At 46.1% G+C, this 16,788-nt stretch overlaps 1 pseudogene across 1 annotated transcript; it reads left to right on the top strand.

The window, feature by feature from the left end:
* The first annotated feature begins 1,279 nt into the window (after positions 1-1,279).
* LOC311122968 (tripartite motif-containing protein 16-like) lies at positions 1,280-11,228 on the top strand (annotated as a pseudogene). Its single transcript has 6 exons — positions 1,280-1,909; positions 2,168-2,263; positions 8,826-9,059; positions 9,165-9,324; positions 9,450-9,509; positions 9,746-11,228. The product of its transcript is annotated as a tripartite motif-containing protein 16-like (transcript).
* The last annotated feature ends 5,560 nt before the right edge of the window (positions 11,229-16,788 follow it).

The raw sequence follows: 16,788 nt of genomic DNA, 5'->3' as shown, positions 1-16,788 counted from the left end.
GAAATCAGCCAAGACCTCAGATAAAAGATTGTAGACCTCCACAAGTCAGGTTCATCCTTGGGAGCAATTTCCAAACGCCTGAAGGTACCACATTCATCTGTACAAACAATAGTACCCAAGTATAAACACCTTGGGACCACGCAGCCGTCATACCGCTCAGGAAGGAGACACGTTCTGTCTCCTAGAGATGAATGTACTTTGGTGTGAAAAGTGCAAATCAATCCCAGAACAACAGCAAAGGACCTTGTGAAGATGCTGGAGGAAACAGGTACACAAGTATCTATATCCACAGTAAAATGAGTCCTAAATCGACATAACCTGAAAGGCCGCTCAGCAAGGAAGAAGCCACTGCTCCGAAACCGCCATAAAAAAGCCAGACTACGGTTTGCAACTGCACATGGGGACAAAGATTGTACTTTTTGGAGGCCTACAAACCTGACTCAGTTACACCAGCTCTGTCAGGAGGAATGGGCCAGAATTCACCCAATTTATTGTGGGAAGCTTGTGGAAGGCTACCCGAAACGTTTGACCCAAGTTAAACAATTTAAAGGTAATGATACCAAATACTAATTGAGTGTATGTAAACTTCTGACCCACTGGAAATGTGATGAAATACATAAAATCTGAAATAAATAATTTTCTCTACTATTATTCTGACATTTCACATTCTTAAAATAAAGTGGTGATCCTAACTGACGTAAGACAGGGAATTCTTATTAGGATTAAATGTCAGGAATTGTGAAAAACTGAGTTTAAATTTATGTAAACTTCCGACTTCAACTGTACAGTATTCATTTCACCTACAGTACATATTGTATTCATTTCAAGTCCCACCTCCCCCATTGTAGCTGATTATCTATAACACATTGTACAGTTTTACAAACACGTATGAGTTATTATGGACGCTTATAGTTAGTGTCATAGCACATAAATTTAAGGCATTACACTATTCATTAAAAGCATTATACATATGTACTTCATAGAAACTGTTACCCTTTATATATTCTAACCACTCTATTTAATTTATTCCATATTAAGGGCCCTAACCTAGGAACACAAACCTTTGTCTCTATTAACATTGGGGACAGTTCCTCTCTCTCTCTCTCTCTCTCTCTCTCTCTCTCTCTCTCTCTCTCTCTCTCTCTCTCTCTCTCTCTCTCTCTCTCTCTCTCTCTCTCTCCCTCTAACCCCTCCCTCCATCCCTCTAACCCCACCCCTCTGGCAGATCCAGGAAGTCCCTCCCCTCCACAAACTCCCTTCTATGGAAACGAAACTTATCTGATTCTCTGTGTCGTCTGTCTGTGTGAGAGTGAACAACCGTCCAAATGGCTCAGCAGGGAGTTCTGCTGGACCAGGACCAGTTCTGTTGTTCTGTCTGTCTGGATCTACTGAAGGAGCCAGTGGCTATTCCTTGTGGACATAGTTACTGTAGAAGCTGTATTGAGGGCTGCTGGGATCAGGATGTTCTGAAAGGGGTCTATAGCTGTCCTCAGTGCAGAGAGACTTTTACCCCAAGAGAAACATCGTGCTGGCTAAAGTGGTGGAGAAACTGAAGAAGACAGGACTCCAGGCTGCTCCCCCTCCTGCTCTGTGCTATGCTGGACCTGGAGATGTGGCGTGTGATTTCTGCACTGGGACCAGAAAGCAGAAAGCCCTCATGTCCTGTCTGGTGTGTCTGGCCTCTTACTGTGAGACTCACCTCCAACCTCACTATGAATTTCCCGGTTTCAAGAAGCACAAGCTGGTCAAAGCCACCGCACAACTACAGGAGAAGATCTGCTCTCATCATGACAAACTGCTGGAGGTTTACTGTCGTACCGATCAGCAGTGTATCTGTTATCTGTGTACAATGGATGAACATAAAGGCCATGATACAGTGTCAGCTGCAGCAGAGAGGACTGAGAAACAGGTAAGACCAGAACTACTTTTTGGTGACTGTCTGATAAACAAAGAATTAAAGATACAGTAAGAACTAAGGCTGTTTGAATATGAGATCATTCAAATGATATCGATCCACGGCAGAACAAATATGAACACAAACCTGGAGTATATTAAGTTTGATCCAAATGTATCACCATTTTAGACCTTCCTCTATGTCACATTACTATACTATTGATCTAGTGGACAAATAAAGCTTGATAGCTCATTGAAGAGTGATTCTCCACAGAGGCAGCTGGGGATGAGTCAGCAGAAAGTCCAGCAGAGATTCCAGGAGAGAGAGAAGGACCTGAAGGAGCTCCAACAGGCTGTGGAGTCTCTCAAGGTGAGTATTGTTGACCAGAGGAGACACACCATTTCACTTCTCTCCTCCAGTCAGAGAGAGAGAGGGGCCCCTATCCAATCCCACTGTTGGGAACAGGCTGTCTGGACCCCTGTCAGAGAATAGACTGCTTAATGTAACTGACGGGTTATGAACCCGGGTCTACTGCGGGAGAAACCATCATCTTGACCAAAAGGACATTCCCTATTGTTGTTCTGACTGATTTAAAGTCGCAAGCGGCTCTACCTCTTCACATAACCATGAGTAACCATGAGCGACTCATGTCTGCTATACATTAACAATGGAGCTCTCTCTCTCGATTCAATTAAATGGGCTTTATTGGCATTGGAAACATGTTACGTTACCAAAGCAGGTTAAATAAATAATAAACAAAAGTGAAATCAATGATCAGAAATTAACAGTAAACGTTACACTCACAAACGTTTCAAAGGAATAGAGACTTTCAAATGTTATAATTCAAGTGCAAACAGAGTGAGCCATTCGCCAGACTGAGTTCTGGAGGTGAAATGGAAATGAATGAGGGAGAGTTAAGTGAGGTAGAAGGTGTGGTGAAGAGCTCGGAACCAGAACCTGGCATCAATGGACATGATAAAGAAGAATCTGGTGCAGTAGGAGTTACATTGTAGGACAAAGTGGATCCATACCATTTGTGGTTTCAGGGTGGGTGGGAAAGGAGTTGGGTGCAGTTGAATCAGTGAAGGTAACCTGTAGTGGACTTGGGATATTTGTTTGTGTTTCTTCTGACCAGAGGGAGTGGGCGCTCCGTGTCACGCAACTTGGGTCAATATCTGTTTCTTGCTTTGCTCTTAGGAACAGGGCACCATTGAAAGGAGTGATTTCTGGGGTAGCGTTAAGTGTGGAGGTGGAGCAATTAAGGTTGAAGACTGCTGGTGTTTGTGATTCCCGCCGTTTGGTGCAACACAGACCCGGTGGTGAGCGTGGTGAAACAGAGGAGTCACTGTCAGTCCTTTTGAGTTTTGAGTCTTTACCCGACAAAGTCATGGTAGGATATATCAGTTATCCTGTTAGAGCTTTTGTGGCGAATCCACTGTGCTGTTTCAGGTGCAACGTTTATGGTCATGTTGCAGCAGTTTGTAGGAGGGAGATTCCAAGATGTGAGAAGTGTGCAGGAGGGCATGGGATAGAAGATTGTGTAGTTTCGGTGGATAAAGTTGTGTGTGTCAACTGTAGGGATGCCCATGTTGCTGGTTATTGGAAGTGTCCGGTGCGAGAGAGGCAGGTTGAGGTGGCTAGAGTCAGAGTAGTGCAGAAGGTGTCGTATGCTGAGGCAGTGAAGAAAGTAGAGGAGGATGGGTCAAGGGTGAGAGATCCTGAGAGGATCCCTGTGAGTAGTAGATCTGTGCCAGCACAGGGGGATAGGCCAACGAGTGATATATGCGTTAGTAAAGTTAGCTTCTTAGAGTTCATAGCAATGGTTATCAACTGTACCGCAGAAATGGAACGTAAATCACAGAAAATAGATATTGTAATGGCAGCTGCAGAGAAGTATTTGGGCATACAAGATTAGACTTCAGAAGAGTTACAGGGTGTGTTGAGTGGTGGTGTCCCGTCCTCCCAGGCCGTTGGCATGGTGCAGGAGCAGATAGGGTCAAAGTAGTGGAATGGGGTAGTGGGTATTTAATGAGTGTAGGGTTAGTTGGAAGGGTGTTTTTTGTATTATTATAATTTCCCCTTTTCCCATTTTGTATCACAAAGTATAATGGATTTATATTATAGTCCAGTTGGGGGAAATGTCGGTGGACCAAGATTCAAAGGTCAGATTAGGAAGGAAGAGGTGGTGTTTTCTCGATTGTGCTGTCGCTTCGGGTGCGTTCCGGAGAAAGGTGTGGAGGAAGTTTTGCTCAAGGTCGTCGAACAGGTTGGAGCGGAACATCTGCACTCTGCATTCAGAATGAACAAGGTGGTGGTCGTGTTAATGAAAAAGGTTTGTCTTGTGAGTGGGATTTTTGTGAGGGGTGTGTTGGTGCAGATTTCGCCTCTTTCGACAAGAGTTGTGGTGGCTAATCTGCCTCCGTTTATTAAGTACGAACAGACCGCAAGTAGTTGGTTAGTTTTGGTAAATTTGCAAGTGGTTTTCGTGTGCTCTCGGCTGGGTGCCAAGCGGAATCCGTTAAACATGTTGTCTCTTTTCGTAGACAAGTGTTTGTTTCTTAACAAACCTCAAGGTTACACAGGGGAGGGGTGGAACACAGGGTTATGCTAGCACAGATAGTTTTCGGTGTTTCTAGTGTGGGGATCATCAGTTATAGGCTACAAGCAGCAATATGATTGATAGGTAGGACAGGTATTGAACCCAAATAATCCCTACTCAGATGCGCTAACCTCAACCCTAGTAAACATGCATTATAAAAACCTTCTACATAAAATTCTCATATTTGGAGTAAATAGCCTCTGAATAGAAAAGAAAAAACACTGCATCTTCCAGCCCACCAATACATTACATAATGCAACCGTCGCGGTTAGCATATTTACCTCAACATGCCCCTCGCTTGCGTGAGAAGGCAGAGTGCTTGATGCTGGTTGATGAATTTGACAATTAATGTACTAGGAAAATACGTTTTTGTCGACCAGAGGTGACTGAATTAATGTTCAGGCGTATTGATAATCATTATAGTAATGAAGTATAATTTCAAAACATGACCATAAAAACAGGTAATAATAAACATGACTCATCATTATATTACTTCACAGTAATGTGTTTTCAGTCCTTCCTCTTGCGTTAGCAGTGTGGAAAGGGACAGTAAAAAGCTCAGGCAGGAGTTTTCCTGTGAGGGGGAGTGGTGGTGTATCCAGGGAGAGAACTAAACTAATCTTCTGAAATGTCATTCATGGTCTTATGCTGCCATCTATTGGAATTATTAAGCAACTGCAGTAGTACTGAATAAAGTGTATATCCTTACTAATCTTTACTAAAATAGTGATTACTCAGAATTGCTAAATAAATGGCAGGGGTACCAGGAGGGAGGAGAGTACATTTTTTACATTTTAGTCATTTAGCAGATGCTCTTATCCAGAGCGACTTACAGTTAGTGAGTGCATACATTTTCATACTGTCCCGCCATGAGAAACGAACCCACTACCCTGGCATTGCAAGCGCCATGCTCTACCAACTGAGCTACACGGTAGTAGTGCATGGCCAAGGAGAAAGCGGTGGTGGGGAGGGTTGCAGCTGAGCTACATGAGCTGAGGCAGGTTTCTGTAGTAACAGAGACTCCGGTGGGCGAAGCTTGGTGGGCTCATCCCAGGAAATATTTACATTTACATTTACATTTTAGTCATTTAGCAGACGCTCTTATCCAGAGCGACTTACAGTTAGTGAATATTATTTTTATTTTTTTTATACTGGCCCCCCGTGGGAAGCGAACCCACAACCCTGGCGTTGCAAACGCCATGCTCTATCAACTGAGCTACATCCCTGCCGGCCATTCCCTCCCCTACCCTGGACGACGCTGGGCCAATTGTGCGCCGTCCATGAGTCTCCCGGTCGCGGCCGGCTGCGACAGAGCCTGGTTTCGAACCAGGATCTCTAGTGGCCTGTCATTGGGGAAGAGGCTCTGATCAGGGGGGAAGTGCAGGGGGGCAGAGACTGGGGAGGAGGAGGACGGTACCGTGCCAATGGAGGAGGAGGAAGAGGGGGGAGGTGAGTCTGCGGGAGCGGAGGACAAGGCGTCTCGTTTTCAGACGGCTCATTGGATCCAGAGCTGACAGCCAGTCAGGCTGAGGGTCCAGTATATACGGTGAGAGAACTTTATAGGTTCCTGATGGAGACTAAAGGGGAAAAAGAAGGTTCTGCTGGAGTCTTATTTGATTGATCCTGGAAGGTTTGTAAGGTCAGTACAACACGTGATGAAGAATGAGGGGTTTAGTGTCCTCTCACCCAGGAAGCGGTATAGGCTGAGAAAATGGGTCATGGGTTCTTAAGGGCATGTCTTCAGAATCTGCTTAAATGTATGTTTTTTTCTGGCATGGCGGCTTTATGAGCTTCTCTACTGGTTTCTGATTGTGGTGATTTCCCTCCCACCTCTTATGGAGATTTCACGGTTAGACTTCCTTAACATGAACGGCGGCAAAGACTGGGGGAATATGTAAACCAAAAACATTTAAATGCCATGGCAGAAATCTTAGTGCAGGGGTAGCAAAAGAGGTGTGTAAGGGTAGGTAGTTAGTGTTTAGAGCCCAAATAATGACCTTGTCTTTGCTTTCATAAATGTGTCTGCACCTGGTCCTCTGTAGCTCAGATGGTAGAGCACGCCGCTTGTAACGCCAGGGTAGTGGGTTCGATCCCCGGGACCACCCAAACACAAAAATGTATATCTATATGCAAGCATGACTGTAAGTCGCTTTGGATAAAAGCGTCTGCAAAATGGTACATTATATTATATTATAGTACAGGGCTCAGTTCTCTGTTTTCACCAGAGGGGTTGGAAAAACAGAGTGGGGAAACCAAGAAAATCCCTTGTTTTACGTTTGTCTGATTGGCGGGTAACTTCTGTTGTGGGGAGATGAGGGAGCCTGATGGGTGGGTAACTTCTGTTGTGGGAGAGAGGAGGGAGCCTGATGGGTGGGTAACTTCTGTTGTGGGGGAGATGAGGGAGCCTGATGGGTGGGTAACTTCTGTTGTGGGGGAGATGAGGGAGCCTGATGGGTGGGTAACTTCTGTTGTGGGGGAGAGGAGGGAGCCTGATGGGTGGGTAACTTCTGTTGTGGGGAGATGAGGGAGCCTGATGGGTGGGTAACTTCTTTTGTGGGGGAGATGAGGGAGCCTGATGGGTGGGTAACTTCTGTTGTGGGGGAGATGAGGGAGCCTGATGGGTGGGTAACTTCTGTTGTGGGGAGATGAGGGAGCCTGATGGATGGGTAACTTCTGTTGTGGGGGAGATGAGGGAGCCTGATGGGTGGGTAACTTCTGTTGTGGGGAGATGAGGGAGCCTGATGGGTGGGTAACTTCTGTTGTGGGGGAGAGGAGGGAGCCTGATGCGTGGGTAACTTCTGTTGTGGGGAGATGAGGGAGCCTGATGGGTGGGTAACTTCTGTTGTGGGGGAGATGAGGGAGACTGATGGGTGGGTAACTTCTGTTGTGGGGGAGACGAGGGAGCCTTGATGGGTGGGTAACTTCTGTTGTGGGGAGAATTTTGTGGCCTGTGTTCAAATGCTGTACGCTGGGGCTTCATGTATGGTCAAGGTGTGGGGAGGGCTCAGTAGGCCAGTCTGGGTAGGGAGGGGCATTCACCAGGGATGCCCTCTGTCAGGGCAGCTATACACTCTTGTTATTGAGCCCTTTCTGGGCCTGCTACGCAGGAGGCTACAGGGAGTGTGGGAGCCAGGCATAGGGTTGGGGACAGGCATAGCAGTGTCAGCATACGCTGATGACGTCTGTGTTGGTTAGGGATGAGCAGAACCTACAGGCCCTGGAGAATAGTTTGAGGGTGTACGAGGGGGCGTTTTCTGCTTAGGGAAACTGGGGCAAGAGTGAGGCTCTGTTATGTGGGGCATGGAGGGACAGGGCACCTCCGCAGCTTCCAGGGGGGTTGCAGTGGGGCTGTGAGTGGCTCAAGATGCTTGGGGTGTATCTGGGCTCGGAGGGTTGGGATAGGAAGAACTGGGAAGGAGTGTCACAAGCGGTGGTGTCGAGGCTGACGAAATGGAGGTGGCTCATCTCCCAAGTGGCATACAGAGGGACGGTGCTGATCATCAACAACTTGGTGGCATCCTCTCTATGGCTTAAATTGGCCATTCTCAACGCCCCCTGGTGGTCTGCTTGTGGACCTGCAGCGCAAGTTAGTAAACATTTTCTGGTCAGGGTGGCAGCGTGCAGGAGAGACTCAATACAGCATGGGTCTCTGATTTCTATGCTGCAGTACTGAGGGCTGGAGCAGCCTGAGGAGGGGCCACCACCGTTTCCACCACAGCAAGTGACAGCAGAGACTGGGGACTGGCAGGAGAGTCTGGAGGACTTAATGACTTTTAACACTCTGAGCTTAGTGGGAGTGAAGGGGCATCAGTGGCAGGGGGTTGTGGGGGCTGAGAGCATGGCAGGGTATAGGTGGAGGGGCTCTATAAGCTCCCAGTGCTGGAAAGGTCAGGGGTCGTCCAGTGGAGGGTATTACATGGAGCCCTGGACACCAATAGCTGGTTGGCTCGGGTTGACCTGGGAGTTGGGGAGGGGTGTCCGTTTTCTGCAATGACAGACTGTTCATCATGTTTTTTCTGTGTTGCCAGGGTAATGCCATTACTGTTGACGCCTTAGGGTTGAGTTTGAGTTGTACAAAATGATCAACAGTGTGGAGATGTTTCAGGAGGTATGGGGGCTCAGGGGGGCTGTCTGTACGGCTGGAGAGGAGGGGTTGGATGGACGGTTGGAATGTGGTGCTGGTTGGTGTATTGTACTGTGGTGTTGGGTACTGGATAATGTGATTGTGTGGAGGTTGTGGTGGCACACAATGTGTTTTTAGGAGGGGGGGTGTTAGTGTAATGAGGATGGCTCATTAAAGTAAGACAAGTCTCTCTCTCTCTCTCTTAACAGCGCTCTGCACAGGCAGCAGTGGAGGACAGTGATAAGATCTTTACCGAGCTGATCCGCTCCATTGAGAGAAGGCGCTCTGAGGTGAAGGAGCTGATCAGAGCCCAAGAGAAGGCTCAAGTGAGTCAAGCTGAAGGACTCCTGGAGCAACTGGAGCAGGAGATAGCTGAGCTGAGGAAGAGAAGCACTGAGCTGGAGCAGCTCTCACACACAGAGGATCACATCCATTTCCTCCAGGTAACTCAACTGCCTTGTTCCATGTGATATGAAATTAAAACTCTCACATCATTTGGTTCTGCTCCCTCTCTCTCTCTCTCTCACCCTCTCTCTCTCTGTCTCCAGAGTTATCAGTCTCTCTCCAGTACCAGTGTATCTTCAGACTTACCCAGCATCGTTGTCCGTCCTCTTCAGTACTTTGGAGATGTGAGTAAGACTGTGTCTGAACTGAGAGAGAAACTAGAAGACGTCCTTAAAGGAGAATGGACCAAGATCTCCACTACAGGTGTGTTGAAAATATTAAGAACATCAACTTTAGACCATTGAAAGTTCCCTACTAGTCATATACATGTGGAATATGGTGTGATGATAACATTCCCTCTCTCTGTGAATGTGTTTGTGTGTCTGTAGTGAATATAGTGGATGTTGTACTGCCTCCAGAGCCCAAGACCAGAGAACAGGTCTTACAATGTGAGTCTCTTTATTCTGAAGTAACTAACAGTCTCTTTTTACTGACACTCCTAACAATCCCTTTAGAAATATATAGCAATAGTAGATCTAATCAAAGACTGGGTATCTATCTGACTCCTCATATTTCTCTGATTTGATCTCTGCTGTGCTCTAATCAAAGACAGGGTAGATACAGTATCTGACTTAACTTATTGTTCTAACTCCCCTCATTGGTCTCTGCTCTGCTCTTCTCCCAGATTCCTGTCAGCTCACACTGGACCCAAACACAGCACACACACGCCTCTCTCTGTCTAAAGGGAACAGAAAGGTGACACGTACAGGCCAAGTCCAACCATATCCTGTTCATCCAGACAGATTCACCAACTACAGTATGGTTCTGTGTAGAGAGGGTCTGTCTGGACGCTGTTACTGGGAGGTGGAGTGGAGTGGGGAGTGTGTTAAGCAGTCTCATATAAAGACATCAGCAGAACAGGGACAGATGGTAGATTTGGATACAATAACAAGTCCTGGAGTTTACTGTGTTATAGTGGTGGTTATAGTGGTGGTTATTGTTTCATACACAATAATGTTAATACTAAAGTATCAGGCCCTCTGTCCTCCAGAGTAGGAATGTACCTGGATCACAAGGCAGGTACTCTGTCCTTCTACAGTGTCTCTGACACAATGACCCTCCTCCACAGAGTCCAGACCACATTCACTCAGCCCCTCTATCCTGGGTTTAGGCTCTATAATGGTACTGTTGAGCTGGTTAAACTGTAGTAGGGTCCACATAGATACTAGTCATGCTGGTGTAGTCTATAGCTGAGCTGGTTAAACTGTAGTAGGGTCCACATAGATACTAGTCATGCTGGTGTAGTCTATAGCTGAGCTGGTTAAACTGTAGTAGGGTCCACATAGATACTAGTCATGCTGGTGTAGTCTATAGCTGAGCTGGTTAAACTGTAGTAGGGTCCACATAGATACTAGTCATGCTGGTGTAGTCTTTAGCTGAGCTGGTTAAACTGTAGTAGGGTCCACATAGATACTAGTCATGCTGGTGTAGTCTATAGCTGAGCTGGTTAAACTGTAGTAGGGTCCACATAGATACTAGTCATGCTGGTGGTGATGGTCCCCAGATGTGATGATTCATTCTGCTTTGTTTTTATGTACAATGATTTGATTGATTTGATCTTCAGAAGATGTTATGAATTACAATTCAATGCATTCATATTTTTTTTAAGTGCAATGTTTTAATCTTATATATTCACATTAATCATGATGTATGCTGTTAATATATGTTGGTTGTCATTCAGAACCATTGAAATGTTTTCTCAATTGGTTCTCTGTCTCAATGTCATTTTCCTCAGTATCATGGAACAGGTAGTGTTACTTACTTGCTAATTGAACTATATGGGCCGGTTTCCCGGACACAGATGAAGCCTAGTCCTAGACTAAAAAGCATTTTCAATGGAGATGTCCGGGAAACCGGCCCTAAATTTGGCATATTTTATTCTCCCGTACTGCTCAGTCAAGCAACATTAAACCTGTCCAGCAGGTGGTGGTATTAACCAAACAATAAAAACATCAGATATCTTGACTTGTCACTCAGTATATCAGTAATGTTCAGAATCGTACTTTAATATCATTGGAGATTGATGTTCTTTTTAATCCACTACCCAGAGTCAGGAACAGATGAAGTTAGGTCTGCTACTGTTCAGTTATTAAATATGATTTATGTTGAAGGGAAATAAAAAATACTTCTAGTAGTAGTTTTCCTTTGCTATTTATTCCAAGGTGTGTCTTTAACTTGTAAATGGATTGTGTTGAAGCTGGCATGTGGTGTGGATGATAGAATAGAGTGAATAGAGGAGAGAAGAGAGGAGGAGAGGAGAACATCATATAGAAGACAGATAAGATAGAGGGAGAATTCATACCCAGGGGAGTTACTGACTCTGGCCCAAATGACACCCTGTTCCCTACGTAGTGCACTAGGCTACTTCTGACCAGATCTAAAGTAGTGCACTACATAGGGAATAGGGTGGAGATTGGAGATTTGCTCACTGTCATTAGAATGAAGATTTCCATACAGGAGTTACTGTCTCTGTCCCAAATCTCTCCCTGTTCCCTACGTAGTGCACTAGGCTTCTGTTGACCACATCTAAAGTAGTCTTCTAGATTTTACATGTTTTCTCCCTGTCGTTAGAAAATGACAATATGGTAATTACTTTCGTGGTTTCCTCCCCCTTTGTTTTTATTGGTTGTGTGTTATGTGTGTTTTTGTGTTAGGTTTTTCCCCCTGTATTCCTAATGGAAAATCCATTAACAATGAATCACAAACAAATTATATTCCAGTTGTGTTTAGACAACTTCATGGCTGACATCCCCCAGTTCTGTTAAGACCCATTGAACTGGGTCACATTCTAAATGGTCACTTGTATTGATAGTCCATACTGGGCCTAACTGTGGTTAACCATACTTGAGGGTGTGTTGTTGAGACAACGATGCTGATATGCTGTGTTGACAAGGAATCCGCTGACACTGTACTTGATTATAACTTTTATATCAAAGATTTCAGCATCAATTTACAGACACAATTTACAGACAATTTGCAGAAATCCGGAGAACAACTAACCCAATCTCAAATATGATTATTCTCCCCGTCCTTTGTTCAAACATGGTATATATCCTATGTAACATAAGATGGGTGGTTTTGAATAGACCAATCCCTGACCTTCACATAGCAGACTCTCCTCTGTTTTAGGGGGCCCCAGATGTTTCAGCAAAGCAGGGTAAAGTTCTAGAATGTTTAGATACTACAAGGGTTTCTTTCTGCACACATCTCCAGAACTTTACCTGATGCTCTCTCTCTCTCTCTCTCTCTCTCTCTCTCTCTCTCTCTCTCTCTCTCTCTCTCTCTCTCTCTCTCTCGCTCTCTCTACTCAACATCTTTCTTGGTCTCTCTCCCTCTCTCTCTCTCTCTCTCTCTCTCTCTCTCTCTCTCTCTCTCTCTCTCTCTCTCTCTCTCTCGCTCTCTATCTCTCTCTCTCTCTCTCTCTGCCTCTCTCTCTCTCTGCCTCTCTCTCTCTCTGCCTCTCTCTCTCTCTCTCTCTCTCCCTCTCTCCCATCAAACCGTATAGAAAGCAGCCAACCTCAATATGGTTTCATTCCTGTAGTTATCAGGACACATGGGGTGTGTAACTATTATCTCCTTTCTAAGTGTGAACTTGTCCACTTCCCTTCATGGATTTAAAAGGAAATGACTGGTATATGTAAACTCCCTCTACCCCATGCCAACACCAATCCAATGCTGTACAATTAATTGACAATTAATTACATAGCTTAACATGGGAAATGCTCACTGCCTCCCATAAGAGTCATTGAAGCGTTGGATGAGATAGGACCCTGCCTTCACCAGGGGATATTTGTTGGACCCGTCACAACAGGTGAGGAGGGCCTCATCCTCCAGCTGCCCAAAGAAAGCCAGGGACTGCCTTGTGCTCCAGTCTCCAGCAGGGGGCAGCAAAACCCTATAGACCTGAAAGGGAAAGTGAGGAGTAAAAACCTAAGGTGAATTTACATTGATGTTTCCATAGAGACCTGAGTCGTATTCACTAGGCACCAAACTGTAGATAATTAGCTGAAAGTCATCATTAACACTATACTGAGTGTAGCCTATGGATATAATATATTATCATATAATATAATACAATGATCTTTGACATCGTTCAGTAATTGTCACGCCCTGGCTCTGGGGACATTGTTATGTTGAGCCAGGGTGTGTAGATTATGTGTTTTGTGTCTATGGGTGCTATTTCTATGTTGGCCAGAGTGGCTCCCAATCAGAGGCAACGAGTGTCAGGTGTTGCTGGCTGTCTCTGATTGGGAGCCATATTTATACAGTCTGCTTTTCATTCGTGTTTGTGGGATTTTGTTTCTAGTCGGTTGTGTTAGACCGTGAACTGTCACGTTTTCGTTTTGTTGGTTTTGATCGTGTCTCTAATAAAGAGTATGTTTGCCTGCAACGCTGCGCCTTGGTCCTCATCTCTGTTCGACGATCGTGACAGAAAATCCCACCACAACTGGACAAAGCAGCGAGTCGAGGAGCCATCGCCAGGGAAATCCCTAGCAGATCTCCGTGGCAGCCTCGACTGGGTCAAGCCGAGTGAAGAGCAGAGAGAGTGGACTTGGGAACAATGGAGGAAGAGCTTCGACTGGGTCAAGCCAATTGAGGAGCTGAATAGCGGGAGTTGGAGGCAGAAGAGCGAGAGTTGGGCGAGAACTATAGAGGCCTGGCCCACGGGGAGGAGAGACCCCCAGAACATTTTTAGGGGGGGGCTCATGACGTCGGGGCAGCAGGAGGCCGCGATAGAGCGGTCCAGCGGGTTGGCAGAGGAGGCCGCCAGGTTACGGGGGCCACTGGTCGAAGAGGGGATGGAAGGTGTAGAGGCACGGCGAGAGGTACTGGGGTGTGTTACCAGTCCGGTCCGGCCCGTTCCAGATCCCGGTGTAGGGCCAGTGGTGTGTGTCCCCAGTACGGTCCGGTCTGTTCCTGCTCCCCGCACCAAGTCAGTGGTGCGCTTCGTCAGCCCAGCTCGGCCCGTTCCTGCTCCCCGCACCAAGTCAGTGGTGCGCTTCGTCAGCCCGGCTCGGCCCGTTCCTGCTCCCCGCACCAAGTCAGTGGTGCGCTTCGTCAGCCCGGCTCGGCCCGTTCCTGCTCCCCGCACCAAGTCAGTGGTGCGCTTCGTCAGCCCGGCTCGGCCCGTGCCTGTTCCACTGGTGCCTGGTTCGGCACTGGTCAGATGTTTTACGCCGGAGCTAGAGCAATCCGCTCCATCAGTGTGCAGTCCAGCTCCGGCCAGCGGGGACAGACCGGACCAGGGGTACTTTGGGGGGTTGGAGAGGGAGCGGGGATCAGGCCCGGAGCCGGATCCGCCGCCTAGGCGGAGTGCCCACCCGGTCCCTCCCCTGTGGTATTTGGTTGACGCGGTCGGAGTCCGCGCCTTTAGGGGGGGGTACTGTCACGCCCTGGCTCTGGGGACACTGTTATGTTGAGCCAGGGTGTGTAGATTATGTGTTTTGTGTCTATGGGTGCTATTTCTATGTTGGCCAGAGTGGCTCCCAATCAGAGGCAACGAGTGTCAGGTGTTGCTGGCTGTCTCTGATTGGGAGCCATATTTATACAGTCTGTTTTTCATTCGTGTTTGTGGGATTTTGTTTCTAGTCGGTTGTGTTAGACCGTGAACTGTCACGTTTTCGTTTTGTTGGTTTTGATTGTGTCTCTAATAAAGAGTATGTTTGCCTGCAACGCTGCGCCTTGGTCCTCATCTCTGTTCGACGATCGTGACAGTAATTGAGTCATGTAGGGGATGGATGATCTTTGACATCGTTCAGTAATTGAGTCATGTAGGGGATGGATGATCTTGGACATCGTTCAGTAATTGAGTCATGTAGGGGATGGATGATCTTTGACATCGTTCAGTAATTGAGTCATGTAGGGGATGGATGATCTTGGACATCGTTCAGATCTTGCTCTGACGGGTCTGAGTTTGTGTGAGGGGCGTGTTTTTCTTTCAGAGGTTGTGATGATTGGTTGTGGTAGGAAGTTCCTGTTGTCAGACTGGAGGAGATGATGGTCAAACTGGAGGCAGACTGTTGGGTTCTTCTCTCAATCAGGGGTCAGAGGTTGAGGGTTCAGTGTGCTGATGCATAGCTGCTGTATCATGTGTGACTTTATAAATCTCAATTTGATTGAAATTACAGCTTGTATACTCAGTGTCATTTTCCCCTTAATGGCCCCATACAGACTCAGGTTGTACCACTGATATACAAAGCATTTGACACAACGGTTGGGTCAATATTTTGTTCCAAACAACTGTTGTGTTAAATGCGTTGTACAACCTGAGAGGGTATGTGGACAATATGTGTTTGTTTTCAGGTTGAAGTTGCCCTCCATCCAGCCCTCCTCAAGAGTAGGAGTGAGGAGAATTCTATCAACTCATGTGTTTACAGACATGTTACTTCAGTATGATCCTATGAACCAATCTGAAGTCAGATGTGTCTTCTACATAAAACATTACATTTCATTGATAGGACCATGGGAAAGGTGTGTCTCCATAAACCATGTTATAAACTGATTGACATCATAAACCATATTAACAAGTATCTGTGTGTCTGGGTGTGTGTGTGTGTGTGTGTGAGAACAGTTAATGTACTATATGAAAAAGTACCTGATTAAATAAAAACACATTTTATGAAACCCTTGAATAAGACTGTTGAATCCCTCCCTGATAGTCAAAATATCATGAGAGAAACATATTGTTCCTTCATAGACCGACTACTTTGTGAGGTTCAACCAACCTTTTGTTGGTGTCTTCATATTCTCAGAAAGGGGGACATTGGTGAATCTGAATAGATAAGGCCTAAAACAATACTAACTCTATATCCTGTGGTCTACATCCTGGGGTTTACCCAGGACATCCTCCAGTATTACTACCATCACCACAGCAGCTAGATAACTGTGGTCTACATCCTGGGGTTTACCCAGGACATCCTCCAGTATTACTACCATCACCACAGCAGCTAGATAACTGTGGTCTACATCCTGGGGTTTACCCAGGACATCCTCCAGTATTACTACCATCACCACAGCAGCTAGATAACTGTGGTCTACATCCTGGGGTTTACCCAGGACATCCTCCAGTATTACTGCCATCACCACAGCAGCCAGATAACTGCCTATGCAAGACTCTAAGCCAAACATACTGCAAGCCAAACATGTTGAATAGCAGGTTTATTCATAGGGTCACAGTCATCATGTGACTCCCTAATGGATTACAATGAAAACCTTGTAGTCTGATGTAGGACACTTTTATCCAAAGGTGAATGTCTTTAAACTGCATTTTTCTCATGATGTATAGCATGTGTCAAAGAAGTCAAGTTGGGAACCACTATGTCAAATTCTCCAAACATGTTTAATCCATCATGTGACACCTGCAGTGGCGATTTTAGCATGTAAATCTTGGTGGGGCAAATAACTAAAAAAGTGGGATGCATGCCAGCAAAGCCACTACACAACACAACACTAAACAATACATTAATTGCACTATAACGCTGACAAACGGTGCCCACAAACTGATAGAGCCTCCATAAAGCTGTCCCAACAGCAGTCCCAACAGCAGTCCCAACAGCAGTCTCAATACCTTACCACTGCTACACCTGGCTATCAGTGGAGCCTTGTCTGGCAGCGAAACAGTTCATTCAGCCTAATTTGCTGCCTTTAAAAAATATATAGCTGATATGA

Source organism: Coregonus lavaretus (genome assembly GCF_964263955.1).
Source record: "Coregonus lavaretus genome assembly, contig: HAP1_SCAFFOLD_1239, whole genome shotgun sequence".
NCBI lineage: Eukaryota > Metazoa > Chordata > Actinopteri > Salmoniformes > Salmonidae > Coregonus > Coregonus lavaretus.
The sequence above is the reverse complement of the archived record's forward strand: the minus strand, read 5'-3'. Positions and strand labels throughout refer to the sequence as shown.